General features: G+C 34.7%; 2 long non-coding RNA genes and 4 other non-coding genes across 6 annotated transcripts; all 6 read right to left on the minus strand.

The window, feature by feature from the left end:
- Positions 1-2,508: 2,508 nt before the first annotated feature.
- LOC149877546 (U1 spliceosomal RNA) lies at positions 2,509-2,672 on the minus strand. The gene has a single exon (XR_016448153.1). It is a non-coding gene; the product is annotated as a U1 spliceosomal RNA (small nuclear RNA).
- Positions 2,673-2,758: 86 nt separating this feature from the next.
- LOC149877547 (uncharacterized) lies at positions 2,759-5,456 on the minus strand. Its single transcript, XR_016447919.1, has 3 exons — positions 5,338-5,456; positions 4,963-5,105; positions 2,759-3,433 (listed from the first exon to the last, which is right to left on the minus strand). It is a non-coding gene; the product is annotated as an uncharacterized LOC149877547 (long non-coding RNA).
- Positions 2,777-2,968, minus strand: LOC149877548 (U2 spliceosomal RNA). Its single transcript, XR_016448231.1, has one exon. It is a non-coding gene; the product is annotated as a U2 spliceosomal RNA (small nuclear RNA).
- A 2,352-nt stretch (positions 5,457-7,808) lies between the features above and the next one.
- Positions 7,809-11,180, minus strand: LOC149877549 (uncharacterized). The gene is made up of 3 exons (XR_016447959.1): positions 11,060-11,180; positions 10,685-10,827; positions 7,809-9,159 (listed from the first exon to the last, which is right to left on the minus strand). It is a non-coding gene; the product is annotated as an uncharacterized LOC149877549 (long non-coding RNA).
- LOC149877550 (U1 spliceosomal RNA) lies at positions 8,235-8,398 on the minus strand. Its single transcript, XR_016448154.1, has one exon. It is a non-coding gene; the product is annotated as a U1 spliceosomal RNA (small nuclear RNA).
- Positions 8,503-8,694, minus strand: LOC149877551 (U2 spliceosomal RNA). The gene has a single exon (XR_016448232.1). It is a non-coding gene; the product is annotated as a U2 spliceosomal RNA (small nuclear RNA).
- Positions 11,181-13,358: the final 2,178 nt, after the last annotated feature.

Here is a 13,358-nt window from a genome sequence, read left to right on the forward strand (position 1 = left end):
TGTTTTTTCCGTGCCCAGCGAATGGTCGGAAGATAGTGCATGCTTTTAGATATCTTAGAGCTTGCGGTTTCATACTAGTGCCAAAGCCTTTGTGTGATTCTTTTTTAAAAAAAAGCAGAAGTTAGATTTTTTGCATTTAATGACAAAAAAACAAAAATTTTAGCAAGATCTAATGATTAAATTTGAATAATGATTTGTAAAAACCATGTTCTGCCTCAGTTGCACATAAAATGATCATATTCTAATCAAGAAGTAGTTAAGCTCTCTCAATCTTTTATTTTCTGCAACCTTCCTAAAGAAAAACATTCGTTATTCAAAAGAAATTATTCAAACAGTTTTTTGTTTTCTTTTCTTTCTTTTCCATTTGTGATCAAATTATGGTTAGTACTAACGGTAGCACATTGCATCCACTTCCTTGTTATTAGTATTTTCTTACCAGCATTAACAACATTCGTTATTTCGTAACTATCCAATTAATGCTTAATAGTTTTAAAATTTACCACAAAAGACTACATTAACTGTCTTGTAAGCGCCAATAAGAATATAATTAAATAAGTATACAACGCCTGGAAGGAAGAAATGTGCTGCTGTTTGTCTTTCTATAATCATCAACGAAGAAATGAAAAAGAAAAATCGGACTCTGGTTTGATTGACAATTCTCAATGCAATTTATACATTCTTGACGCACACAAACATGGTGACAAACAAACAATACTAGGAGCCAATAGTAATTTGCTAAAATTTGATTTTTTTTTTTTTGCAGGAATAGAGTTCTTATAGTTTTCGTTTCTAAAAAAGAAAAAAAAAAAAAAAAATGAAGAAAGAAAACAAGTCAAACAAAAAAACAACAACAACAAAAAACAAATAGGTTTTCAGTTGTTCATAGACTAAGACGGATTAGAACAACTCGAGTATTTTATTTTAGCAGCTAATTTGTTCTCGGCGATGTTTGCTCCATAAAATATAACGATTGCAACAGATATTTTCATTTGAACCCATTTTCTAATGCGTATAATGTTTTTAAAATTTGTGTGGCATAAGACTCTCGTCTCTTTCTCTTGCGCTTCTTGTCACCAGTTCCAGCGACTTTTCCGCCTTTCTTACCAGCGCGCTTCTCGCCTTTTTTTGCCACCTTTGGCGCTTGTTTTCCTCCGGCTTTTGGTGCGTCAGATCATTTCGACGAGCTTAGCAGTGAAAATTTTTTCTTCTTTGTTTTCATTGCATTGCAACTGGATTTAATTTAAAGTAGATTTGTGGTTTCCAACTTGATAACTTTTCCGTTCTACGCACTTCTATTGGTTTTTAAAAGATTACGTCATTTGAGCATTGTTTATTTCTTTTTCACTATTGGTCAAAAAACTCTTTTCTGTTTAACAAAAAGCCGCACGAGATCTCTAGTCTGTCAGTCTGTTTTCAGTAGAAAACAAAATGTAAGCACGTGGAAAAGGTGGAAAAGCTAAGGCTAAGAGTGGCTTTCTTCAGTTTCCTGTTGGTCGTGTCTAATCTCATCGGTTTAGGCGCACCATCTACTTAGCTGGAGTTTTTGAAAACCTCTCCGCCGAAAATGTTAGAGCTAGCTGGTAATGCTGCACGCGATAACCAGAGAGCCAGGATCATTCCTCGTCGTTTGCAGCTAGCTGTTCGCAACGACGAAGAAGTTAAACAAGCTGTTGTTTGGTGTTACAATCGCGAGCAGCGGTGTGTTGCCAAACATTCAGGCTATGTTGCAATCGTTCCAAAACGGCAATCTAAACAATACCAAAGGCTAATTTCATAGCTACACACCTGTTCAAAGATTATTGTTAAGGCATTGGAAACTTACGCGAAGTTGATTTGTAGACTTGCTGTAACTGATCCAAACATGCAATAATAGCTGTTTTCAAGTCATAAACTACAAGTCAAAAAATATACCAGAATCCAATATGAAATATACAAAAATGGATGGAAATTGTTACTATTGTTGTTACTATCATTACTGTTAGTTTGTTATTGCCATTACTTATTTTTTATGATTATTACGATTGTTATTATCGTTATTATCATTGCTGTTGGTATTATTATTAGTCTGTTATTGCTATCATCATCTTTTATTACCATTATTACGATTGTTATTATTTTCAATCTTACTATTATTATCATAATTTTATTATTGCGACTATTTTTTTTTTCTTTCAACAATTGTTACCATTATTGTTTTTTATTACAGCCACACATTGTATGATTTCTGGTGTTGCAGCCGTTCGATCACGCTTACTGTTTGCGACTAGATTTTCATTGATTTTATAAGAAAGAAAAAAAAACAACAACAACAACAAAGAACTTTTGAACGAAATAAAATGTGTTTACACTTTTAGGAAGCTTTGTTTACCTTCTCACTGACAAATCTTCACTCGAGGATATATACATAACATATAAATACACATAAAATATACCTTTTCTCAAATACTCGTTTACGTCCAGTAACTCATAGAGGGCTGAGTGAGGGTTTTTTTTTTTTTGCATCTTTAAAGGGGGCGAGCGCGAACGCAGGCCCCCACTACCAGAAATTGTACGGTCGAGTTACCGACGTTAGCGGTAATCGCAGGGGTCAGCCCAGGCGAAGTGCAATGCAAGAGCCTCACCCTGGAAGAAGCCCCATGTTGATCAGGTTTACTTCCCCGTCAGGTAAGTATGCCTTTCCCGTTGTGTGGGGAGCCTCGGACGTGCCCCAATCTTCGCAATTGTGGTTTTTTGATTGGACCCTAACCGCATCGTTCCGTTTTTTTTTCTTTTCTCTTTTTAATGGGCCGCACTCAGCAGTAGTGCAACGCCGAGGCAACCCGCGGTCAGGGCGAGGTAAACCTACGATCCCTTGACCAAATGCCAAAAATCAGATTAATATATGAGCCGGACTATGCCGGCGTACCAGATATTAAACTGATAAGAACAGATACTACACTTGATCTTAGCCATTAGGCCGAGAAGCGATACTTTTTCAACGAATTTGTGTGCTGGCTCCCTCCCTTTGAACGAAAAAACTTGTGGGCATTTGAATAAGTCGATGGGTAACTGTAAGTTTGAACAATGAAAACATGGGCTCGTTGTATGAAACTAAAACTGCAACAATTTCATTCTAAAACATTTGGGTTTTTTAACCTTCTTTCAGAAATAACCCAACTAACCAAGATTTAAAAATAACACTGGGCAGCAGCAGATTCAAATGCATAATGCGATCAAAAGCCAAGTTGAACAATCCAAAATCAACTCAAAATACTAGCGCCCCGACAGATTTTTTCTGTCAAAAAACATTTGGAGAACCTCTGTATTTAAATGTTCTTTTCATCTGTTGTAACGATGGTACTTTAATCCATCACCAAAACAGCAGAGCTTAGGAAGATTTGTTTGTCATTAGCCTCAAACTTTTCCCAAATAGCAATTTCTCACAAACTAAAATCTAAAAAACAAAGTTGAAGTTTAAAAATTTGGACGGTGTAAACTAATTTAAGACTTTAAACTGAGTAGCAAGAAATATTTTTGAAATATTTCAGTTTACATATAAATTAAACAAAGCATTTTATTGGAAGAAATGAACTCCTTAAATGTTTACTGACAAAAAGGTAAAACAATTTAAAAAAGTGACCTAAAACACTCAAAACATCAAACGACAAATGGAAAAGGACAAACTTATGACCCTAAATTACAGTTGACAGCATCATGTTAGCAAAAGTAATGCATGCATACACACAAACGCGCATACATACTTACATTCAAACATGCATACATACTTACATACAATTTTCCATACATACATACATACATACATACATACATACATACATACATACAAACAAACTTCCATACATACATACATACATACATATATTCATGCATCCATGCGTCATGCCAATACCTTAGGACATTTAAACAGTGCGCTCTCAGTCCTGGACCACAGATAACCATGGGACTGATAGAGATAGCACCATACTGGAAGATATAGCTTGCCTTCATCATAATCAGGTGGAATGTCAACAAATTGATTTCTATTCATGCTAATAGCCACAGAGCCATACAGAAAACTGCAGGGAACTTTGCAATGGAGCAATTGCAGATTGTCAGGCCAACTAATGAATTTATGGCAGAGATAACGAAGAAAATCATGAAAAGCCTTGCACATCTTATCTCGATTTTTCACAAACTCACAGAGTGTGGTGAATGGAACAATGCAAAGTTTTTTTTAAAAATTTTTAATATATTACATTTTTTACATACTGCCCAACCTAAATCAAGCCTAAAAATGTATTTGCTTAAATCATAGAACCTCAGGATTGATGGAGAACAAATTTAAAAATACTATCTAGCAGACTTGGGTCAATTTCAATTGTAAATGTAATTGAATTAGGATTACTTGAAATTTTAATAGCAACTGAATTACAATGACTTGGACTTGTAATTCACTTACAAGTCATATCATTACAATTACTTGTGACTGTACCTTATAAAATACAATAACAATTACTTCATGAAAATACATTTAATTACAATTAAGTTACAGCCACAATTGAGCCAAGTCTGATGCTAACCTAACTTAACCCTTAACCAACCTTGCCCCAGAACCATATGTACACTCAAAATTCAGTACTTTCGATATTTTATTTTCAATGCTTAGACTTGCTACCTGAGGCTGGGTTAATTTTAACAAAAACTCTGTAAAACATTGAAAAGCCATGTTATGAAAAAGCCAAACAAAAGGTTTGATTCAAAGTGCATTGAACATGCCATTTAAAAAAAAAAAAATTGTCACGTATCTTTCATCAAACTAAAGGATTGTTTTAAAGAAGTGGACTTGTACAGATTGTCCATTGAAAAGTATCCCTAATTGACCATTCATTTGTTGGCCTTGTGTCAGTTTAACTGTAAAAGAAATAAAGCTGTGAACAAACTAAAGAGATATTCTCAGAAAGATGCTTCTTCTGTTTCACTCACCGATACGAGCGAGAAGAACTCCTCACTTTTCCTCGCTCACTGGGATGCTCTTGTGAGTAGCAGTAGTAGCAGTGGTAGTGCAGATTTTAATACAGATATTTCAGGAACTCAAGACGGACTCTGAAAGTCTCTTGTGACTACCCCTAAAAATGCAAATTTATTTCTAAGCATTATTTTTTTTTTTAAATCAGGAACTACTTTTAAGTATTTTTGAAGACTTGAGAGAGTAAAGTGTACAAAACAGTAGTGGCTAAACTGCTTCAAGTTTTAAAATATAAGGTAGAAAACATTGAAAATAAGTAGCGCAGTACTTTTTGTTACTTAAAGCATTCTTGATAAATGATAAAAACTTAAATGGAACTCCTCTAAACTCACTTGTCTTGGTTTTGCCTTAGATACTCTTTTCTTTCATTTTTTTTTTTTTTTTTTTTTTTTTTTTTTATTAGAAACAAACCAAAAGCACCTTTTCGGCTCCTTGACGCTAGGCCGACACCAAAAACTTTAGTAGGACTGCGCGTAACCACTACACCGTTGTTAAACTAAGATCGTAGTAACTAAGTAACTAAGTTAAACTAAATTCGTGGAGCGTAGTAACTCCTTCAGTTTACCTGTCAGTTAAATGATGAAAAGTGTACGCGATCATTCGATCGTAGGCTTTTTTTTTTTATTTCATTGTTCCCCTTCCCGAAACCCCGAAATGAACGAAATACGATTGGCAAGTATTTGATGCATACCTTAATACACAGTGACTAAAATGTAGTATGTGTTTTTTCCGTGCCCAGCGAATGGTCGGAAGATAGTGCATGCTTTTAGATATCTTAGAGCTTGCGGTTTCATACTAGTGCCAAAGCCTTTGTGTGATTCTTTTTTAAAAAAAAGCAGAAGTTAGATTTTTTGCATTTAATGACAAAAAAACAAAAATTTTAGCAAGATCTAATGATTAAATTTGAATAATGATTTGTAAAAACCATGTTCTGCCTCAGTTGCACATAAAATGATCATATTCTAATCAAGAAGTAGTTAAGCTCTCTCAATCTTTTATTTTCTGCAACCTTCCTAAAGAAAAACATTCGTTATTCAAAAGAAATTATTCAAACAGTTTTTTGTTTTCTTTTCTTTCTTTTCCATTTGTGATCAAATTATGGTTAGTACTAACGGTAGCACATTGCATCCACTTCCTTGTTATTAGTATTTTCTTACCAGCATTAACAACATTCGTTATTTCGTAACTATCCAATTAATGCTTAATAGTTTTAAAATTTACCACAAAAGACTACATTAACTGTCTTGTAAGCGCCAATAAGAATATAATTAAATAAGTATACAACGCCTGGAAGGAAGAAATGTGCTGCTGTTTGTCTTTCTATAATCATCAACGAAGAAATGAAAAAGAAAAATCGGACTCTGGTTTGATTGACAATTCTCAATGCAATTTATACATTCTTGACGCACACAAACATGGTGACAAACAAACAATACTAGGAGCCAATAGTAATTTGCTAAAATTTGATTTTTTTTTTTTTGCAGGAATAGAGTTCTTATAGTTTTCGTTTCTAAAAAAGAAAAAAAAAAAAAAAAATGAAGAAAGAAAACAAGTCAAACAAAAAAACAACAACAACAAAAAACAAATAGGTTTTCAGTTGTTCATAGACTAAGACGGATTAGAACAACTCGAGTATTTTATTTTAGCAGCTAATTTGTTCTCGGCGATGTTTGCTCCATAAAATATAACGATTGCAACAGATATTTTCATTTGAACCCATTTTCTAATGCGTATAATGTTTTTAAAATTTGTGTGGCATAAGACTCTCGTCTCTTTCTCTTGCGCTTCTTGTCACCAGTTCCAGCGACTTTTCCGCCTTTCTTACCAGCGCGCTTCTCGCCTTTTTTTGCCACCTTTGGCGCTTGTTTTCCTCCGGCTTTTGGTGCGTCAGATCATTTCGACGAGCTTAGCAGTGAAAATTTTTTCTTCTTTGTTTTCATTGCATTGCAACTGGATTTAATTTAAAGTAGATTTGTGGTTTCCAACTTGATAACTTTTCCGTTCTACGCACTTCTATTGGTTTTTAAAAGATTACGTCATTTGAGCATTGTTTATTTCTTTTTCACTATTGGTCAAAAAACTCTTTTCTGTTTAACAAAAAGCCGCACGAGATCTCTAGTCTGTCAGTCTGTTTTCAGTAGAAAACAAAATGTAAGCACGTGGAAAAGGTGGAAAAGCTAAGGCTAAGAGTGGCTTTCTTCAGTTTCCTGTTGGTCGTGTCTAATCTCATCGGTTTAGGCGCACCATCTACTTAGCTGGAGTTTTTGAAAACCTCTCCGCCGAAAATGTTAGAGCTAGCTGGTAATGCTGCACGCGATAACCAGAGAGCCAGGATCATTCCTCGTCGTTTGCAGCTAGCTGTTCGCAACGACGAAGAAGTTAAACAAGCTGTTGTTTGGTGTTACAATCGCGAGCAGCGGTGTGTTGCCAAACATTCAGGCTATGTTGCAATCGTTCCAAAACGGCAATCTAAACAATACCAAAGGCTAATTTCATAGCTACACACCTGTTCAAAGATTATTGTTAAGGCATTGGAAACTTACGCGAAGTTGATTTGTAGACTTGCTGTAACTGATCCAAACATGCAATAATAGCTGTTTTCAAGTCATAAACTACAAGTCAAAAAATATACCAGAATCCAATATGAAATATACAAAAATGGATGGAAATTGTTACTATTGTTGTTACTATCATTACTGTTAGTTTGTTATTGCCATTACTTATTTTTTATGATTATTACGATTGTTATTATCGTTATTATCATTGCTGTTGGTATTATTATTAGTCTGTTATTGCTATCATCATCTTTTATTACCATTATTACGATTGTTATTATTTTCAATCTTACTATTATTATCATAATTTTATTATTGCGACTATTTTTTTTTTCTTTCAACAATTGTTACCATTATTGTTTTTTATTACAGCCACACATTGTATGATTTCTGGTGTTGCAGCCGTTCGATCACGCTTACTGTTTGCGACTAGATTTTCATTGATTTTATAAGAAAGAAAAAAAAACAACAACAACAACAAAGAACTTTTGAACGAAATAAAATGTGTTTACACTTTTAGGAAGCTTTGTTTACCTTCTCACTGACAAATCTTCACTCGAGGATATATACATAACATATAAATACACATAAAATATACCTTTTCTCAAATACTCGTTTACGTCCAGTAACTCATAGAGGGCTGAGTGAGGGTTTTTTTTTTTTTGCATCTTTAAAGGGGGCGAGCGCGAACGCAGGCCCCCACTACCAGAAATTGTACGGTCGAGTTACCGACGTTAGCGGTAATCGCAGGGGTCAGCCCAGGCGAAGTGCAATGCAAGAGCCTCACCCTGGAAGAAGCCCCATGTTGATCAGGTTTACTTCCCCGTCAGGTAAGTATGCCTTTCCCGTTGTGTGGGGAGCCTCGGACGTGCCCCAATCTTCGCAATTGTGGTTTTTTGATTGGACCCTAACCGCATCGTTCCGTTTTTTTTTCTTTTCTCTTTTTAATGGGCCGCACTCAGCAGTAGTGCAACGCCGAGGCAACCCGCGGTCAGGGCGAGGTAAACCTACGATCCCTTGACCAAATGCCAAAAATCAGATTAATATATGAGCCGGACTATGCCGGCGTACCAGATATTAAACTGATAAGAACAGATACTACACTTGATCTTAGCCATTAGGCCGAGAAGCGATACTTTTTCAACGAATTTGTGTGCTGGCTCCCTCCCTTTGAACGAAAAAACTTGTGGGCATTTGAATAAGTCGATGGGTAACTGTAAGTTTGAACAATGAAAACATGGGCTCGTTGTATGAAACTAAAACTGCAACAATTTCATTCTAAAACATTTGGGTTTTTTAACCTTCTTTCAGAAATAACCCAACTAACCAAGATTTAAAAATAACACTGGGCAGCAGCAGATTCAAATGCATAATGCGATCAAAAGCCAAGTTGAACAATCCAAAATCAACTCAAAATACTAGCGCCCCGACAGATTTTTTCTGTCAAAAAACATTTGGAGAACCTCTGTATTTAAATGTTCTTTTCATCTGTTGTAACGATGGTACTTTAATCCATCACCAAAACAGCAGAGCTTAGGAAGATTTGTTTGTCATTAGCCTCAAACTTTTCCCAAATAGCAATTTCTCACAAACTAAAATCTAAAAAACAAAGTTGAAGTTTAAAAATTTGGACGGTGTAAACTAATTTAAGACTTTAAACTGAGTAGCAAGAAATATTTTTGAAATATTTCAGTTTACATATAAATTAAACAAAGCATTTTATTGGAAGAAATGAACTCCTTAAATGTTTACTGACAAAAAGGTAAAACAATTTAAAAAAGTGACCTAAAACACTCAAAACATCAAACGACAAATGGAAAAGGACAAACTTATGACCCTAAATTACAGTTGACAGCATCATGTTAGCAAAAGTAATGCATGCATACACACAAACGCGCATACATACTTACATTCAAACATGCATACATACTTACATACAATTTTCCATACATACATACATACATACATACATACATACATACATACAAACAAACTTCCATACATACATACATACATACATATATTCATGCATCCATGCGTCATGCCAATACCTTAGGACATTTAAACAGTGCGCTCTCAGTCCTGGACCACAGATAACCATGGGACTGATAGAGATAGCACCATACTGGAAGATATAGCTTGCCTTCATCATAATCAGGTGGAATGTCAACAAATTGATTTCTATTCATGCTAATAGCCACAGAGCCATACAGAAAACTGCAGGGAACTTTGCAATGGAGCAATTGCAGATTGTCAGGCCAACTAATGAATTTATGGCAGAGATAACGAAGAAAATCATGAAAAGCCTTGCACATCTTATCTCGATTTTTCACAAACTCACAGAGTGTGGTGAATGGAACAATGCAAAGTTTTTTTTAAAAATTTTTAATATATTACATTTTTTACATACTGCCCAACCTAAATCAAGCCTAAAAATGTATTTGCTTAAATCATAGAACCTCAGGATTGATGGAGAACAAATTTAAAAATACTATCTAGCAGACTTGGGTCAATTTCAATTGTAAATGTAATTGAATTAGGATTACTTGAAATTTTAATAGCAACTGAATTACAATGACTTGGACTTGTAATTCACTTACAAGTCATATCATTACAATTACTTGTGACTGTACCTTATAAAATACAATAACAATTACTTCATGAAAATACATTTAATTACAATTAAGTTACAGCCACAATTGAGCCAAGTCTGATGCTAACCTAACTTAACCCTTAACCAACCTTGCCCCAGAACCATATGTACACTCAAAATTCAGTACTTTCGATATTTTATTTTCAATGCTTAGACTTGCTACCTGAGGCTGGGTTAATTTTAACAAAAACTCTGTAAAACATTGAAAAGCCATGTTATGAAAAAGCCAAACAAAAGGTTTGATTCAAAGTGCATTGAACATGCCATTTAAAAAAAAAAAAATTGTCACGTATCTTTCATCAAACTAAAGGATTGTTTTAAAGAAGTGGACTTGTACAGATTGTCCATTGAAAAGTATCCCTAATTGACCATTCATTTGTTGGCCTTGTGTCAGTTTAACTGTAAAAGAAATAAAGCTGTGAACAAACTAAAGAGATATTCTCAGAAAGATGCTTCTTCTGTTTCACTCACCGATACGAGCGAGAAGAACTCCTCACTTTTCCTCGCTCACTGGGATGCTCTTGTGAGTAGCAGTAGTAGCAGTGGTAGTGCAGATTTTAATACAGATATTTCAGGAACTCAAGACGGACTCTGAAAGTCTCTTGTGACTACCCCTAAAAATGCAAATTTATTTCTAAGCATTATTTTTTTTTTTAAATCAGGAACTACTTTTAAGTATTTTTGAAGACTTGAGAGAGTAAAGTGTACAAAACAGTAGTGGCTAAACTGCTTCAAGTTTTAAAATATAAGGTAGAAAACATTGAAAATAAGTAGCGCAGTACTTTTTGTTACTTAAAGCATTCTTGATAAATGATAAAAACTTAAATGGAACTCCTCTAAACTCACTTGTCTTGGTTTTGCCTTAGATACTCTTTTCTTTCATTTTTTTTTTTTTTTTTTTTTTTTTTTTTTATTAGAAACAAACCAAAAGCACCTTTTCGGCTCCTTGACGCTAGGCCGACACCAAAAACTTTAGTAGGACTGCGCGTAACCACTACACCGTTGTTAAACTAAGATCGTAGTAACTAAGTAACTAAGTTAAACTAAATTCGTGGAGCGTAGTAACTCCTTCAGTTTACCTGTCAGTTAAATGATGAAAAGTGTACGCGATCATTCGATCGTAGGCTTTTTTTTTTTATTTCATTGTTCCCCTTCCCGAAACCCCGAAATGAACGAAATACGATTGGCAAGTATTTGATGCATACCTTAATACACAGTGACTAAAATGTAGTATGTGTTTTTTCCGTGCCCAGCGAATGGTCGGAAGATAGTGCATGCTTTTAGATATCTTAGAGCTTGCGGTTTCATACTAGTGCCAAAGCCTTTGTGTGATTCTTTTTTAAAAAAAAGCAGAAGTTAGATTTTTTGCATTTAATGACAAAAAAACAAAAATTTTAGCAAGATCTAATGATTAAATTTGAATAATGATTTGTAAAAACCATGTTCTGCCTCAGTTGCACATAAAATGATCATATTCTAATCAAGAAGTAGTTAAGCTCTCTCAATCTTTTATTTTCTGCAACCTTCCTAAAGAAAAACATTCGTTATTCAAAAGAAATTATTCAAACAGTTTTTTGTTTTCTTTTCTTTCTTTTCCATTTGTGATCAAATTATGGTTAGTACTAACGGTAGCACATTGCATCCACTTCCTTGTTATTAGTATTTTCTTACCAGCATTAACAACATTCGTTATTTCGTAACTATCCAATTAATGCTTAATAGTTTTAAAATTTACCACAAAAGACTACATTAACTGTCTTGTAAGCGCCAATAAGAATATAATTAAATAAGTATACAACGCCTGGAAGGAAGAAATGTGCTGCTGTTTGTCTTTCTATAATCATCAACGAAGAAATGAAAAAGAAAAATCGGACTCTGGTTTGATTGACAATTCTCAATGCAATTTATACATTCTTGACGCACACAAACATGGTGACAAACAAACAATACTAGGAGCCAATAGTAATTTGCTAAAATTTGATTTTTTTTTTTTTGCAGGAATAGAGTTCTTATAGTTTTCGTTTCTAAAAAAGAAAAAAAAAAAAAAAAATGAAGAAAGAAAACAAGTCAAACAAAAAAACAACAACAACAAAAAACAAATAGGTTTTCAGTTGTTCATAGACTAAGACGGATTAGAACAACTCGAGTATTTTATTTTAGCAGCTAATTTGTTCTCGGCGATGTTTGCTCCATAAAATATAACGATTGCAACAGATATTTTCATTTGAACCCATTTTCTAATGCGTATAATGTTTTTAAAATTTGTGTGGCATAAGACTCTCGTCTCTTTCTCTTGCGCTTCTTGTCACCAGTTCCAGCGACTTTTCCGCCTTTCTTACCAGCGCGCTTCTCGCCTTTTTTTGCCACCTTTGGCGCTTGTTTTCCTCCGGCTTTTGGTGCGTCAGATCATTTCGACGAGCTTAGCAGTGAAAATTTTTTCTTCTTTGTTTTCATTGCATTGCAACTGGATTTAATTTAAAGTAGATTTGTGGTTTCCAACTTGATAACTTTTCCGTTCTACGCACTTCTATTGGTTTTTAAAAGATTACGTCATTTGAGCATTGTTTATTTCTTTTTCACTATTGGTCAAAAAACTCTTTTCTGTTTAACAAAAAGCCGCACGAGATCTCTAGTCTGTCAGTCTGTTTTCAGTAGAAAACAAAATGTAAGCACGTGGAAAAGGTGGAAAAGCTAAGGCTAAGAGTGGCTTTCTTCAGTTTCCTGTTGGTCGTGTCTAATCTCATCGGTTTAGGCGCACCATCTACTTAGCTGGAGTTTTTGAAAACCTCTCCGCCGAAAATGTTAGAGCTAGCTGGTAATGCTGCACGCGATAACCAGAGAGCCAGGATCATTCCTCGTCGTTTGCAGCTAGCTGTTCGCAACGACGAAGAAGTTAAACAAGCTGTTGTTTGGTGTTACAATCGCGAGCAGCGGTGTGTTGCCAAACATTCAGGCTATGTTGCAATCGTTCCAAAACGGCAATCTAAACAATACCAAAGGCTAATTTCATAGCTACACACCTGTTCAAAGATTATTGTTAAGGCATTGGAAACTTACGCGAAGTTGATTTGTAGACTTGCTGTAACTGATCCAAACATGCAATAATAGCTGTTTTCAAGTCATAAACTACAAGTCAAAAAATATA

Source organism: Hydra viridissima, unplaced genomic scaffold (genome assembly GCF_058129835.1).
Source record: "Hydra viridissima isolate aposymbiotic clone 2 unplaced genomic scaffold, HvirCarnegie_v1 scaffold_16, whole genome shotgun sequence".
In the NCBI taxonomy this organism is placed as follows: Eukaryota; Metazoa; Cnidaria; class Hydrozoa; order Anthoathecata; family Hydridae; genus Hydra; species Hydra viridissima.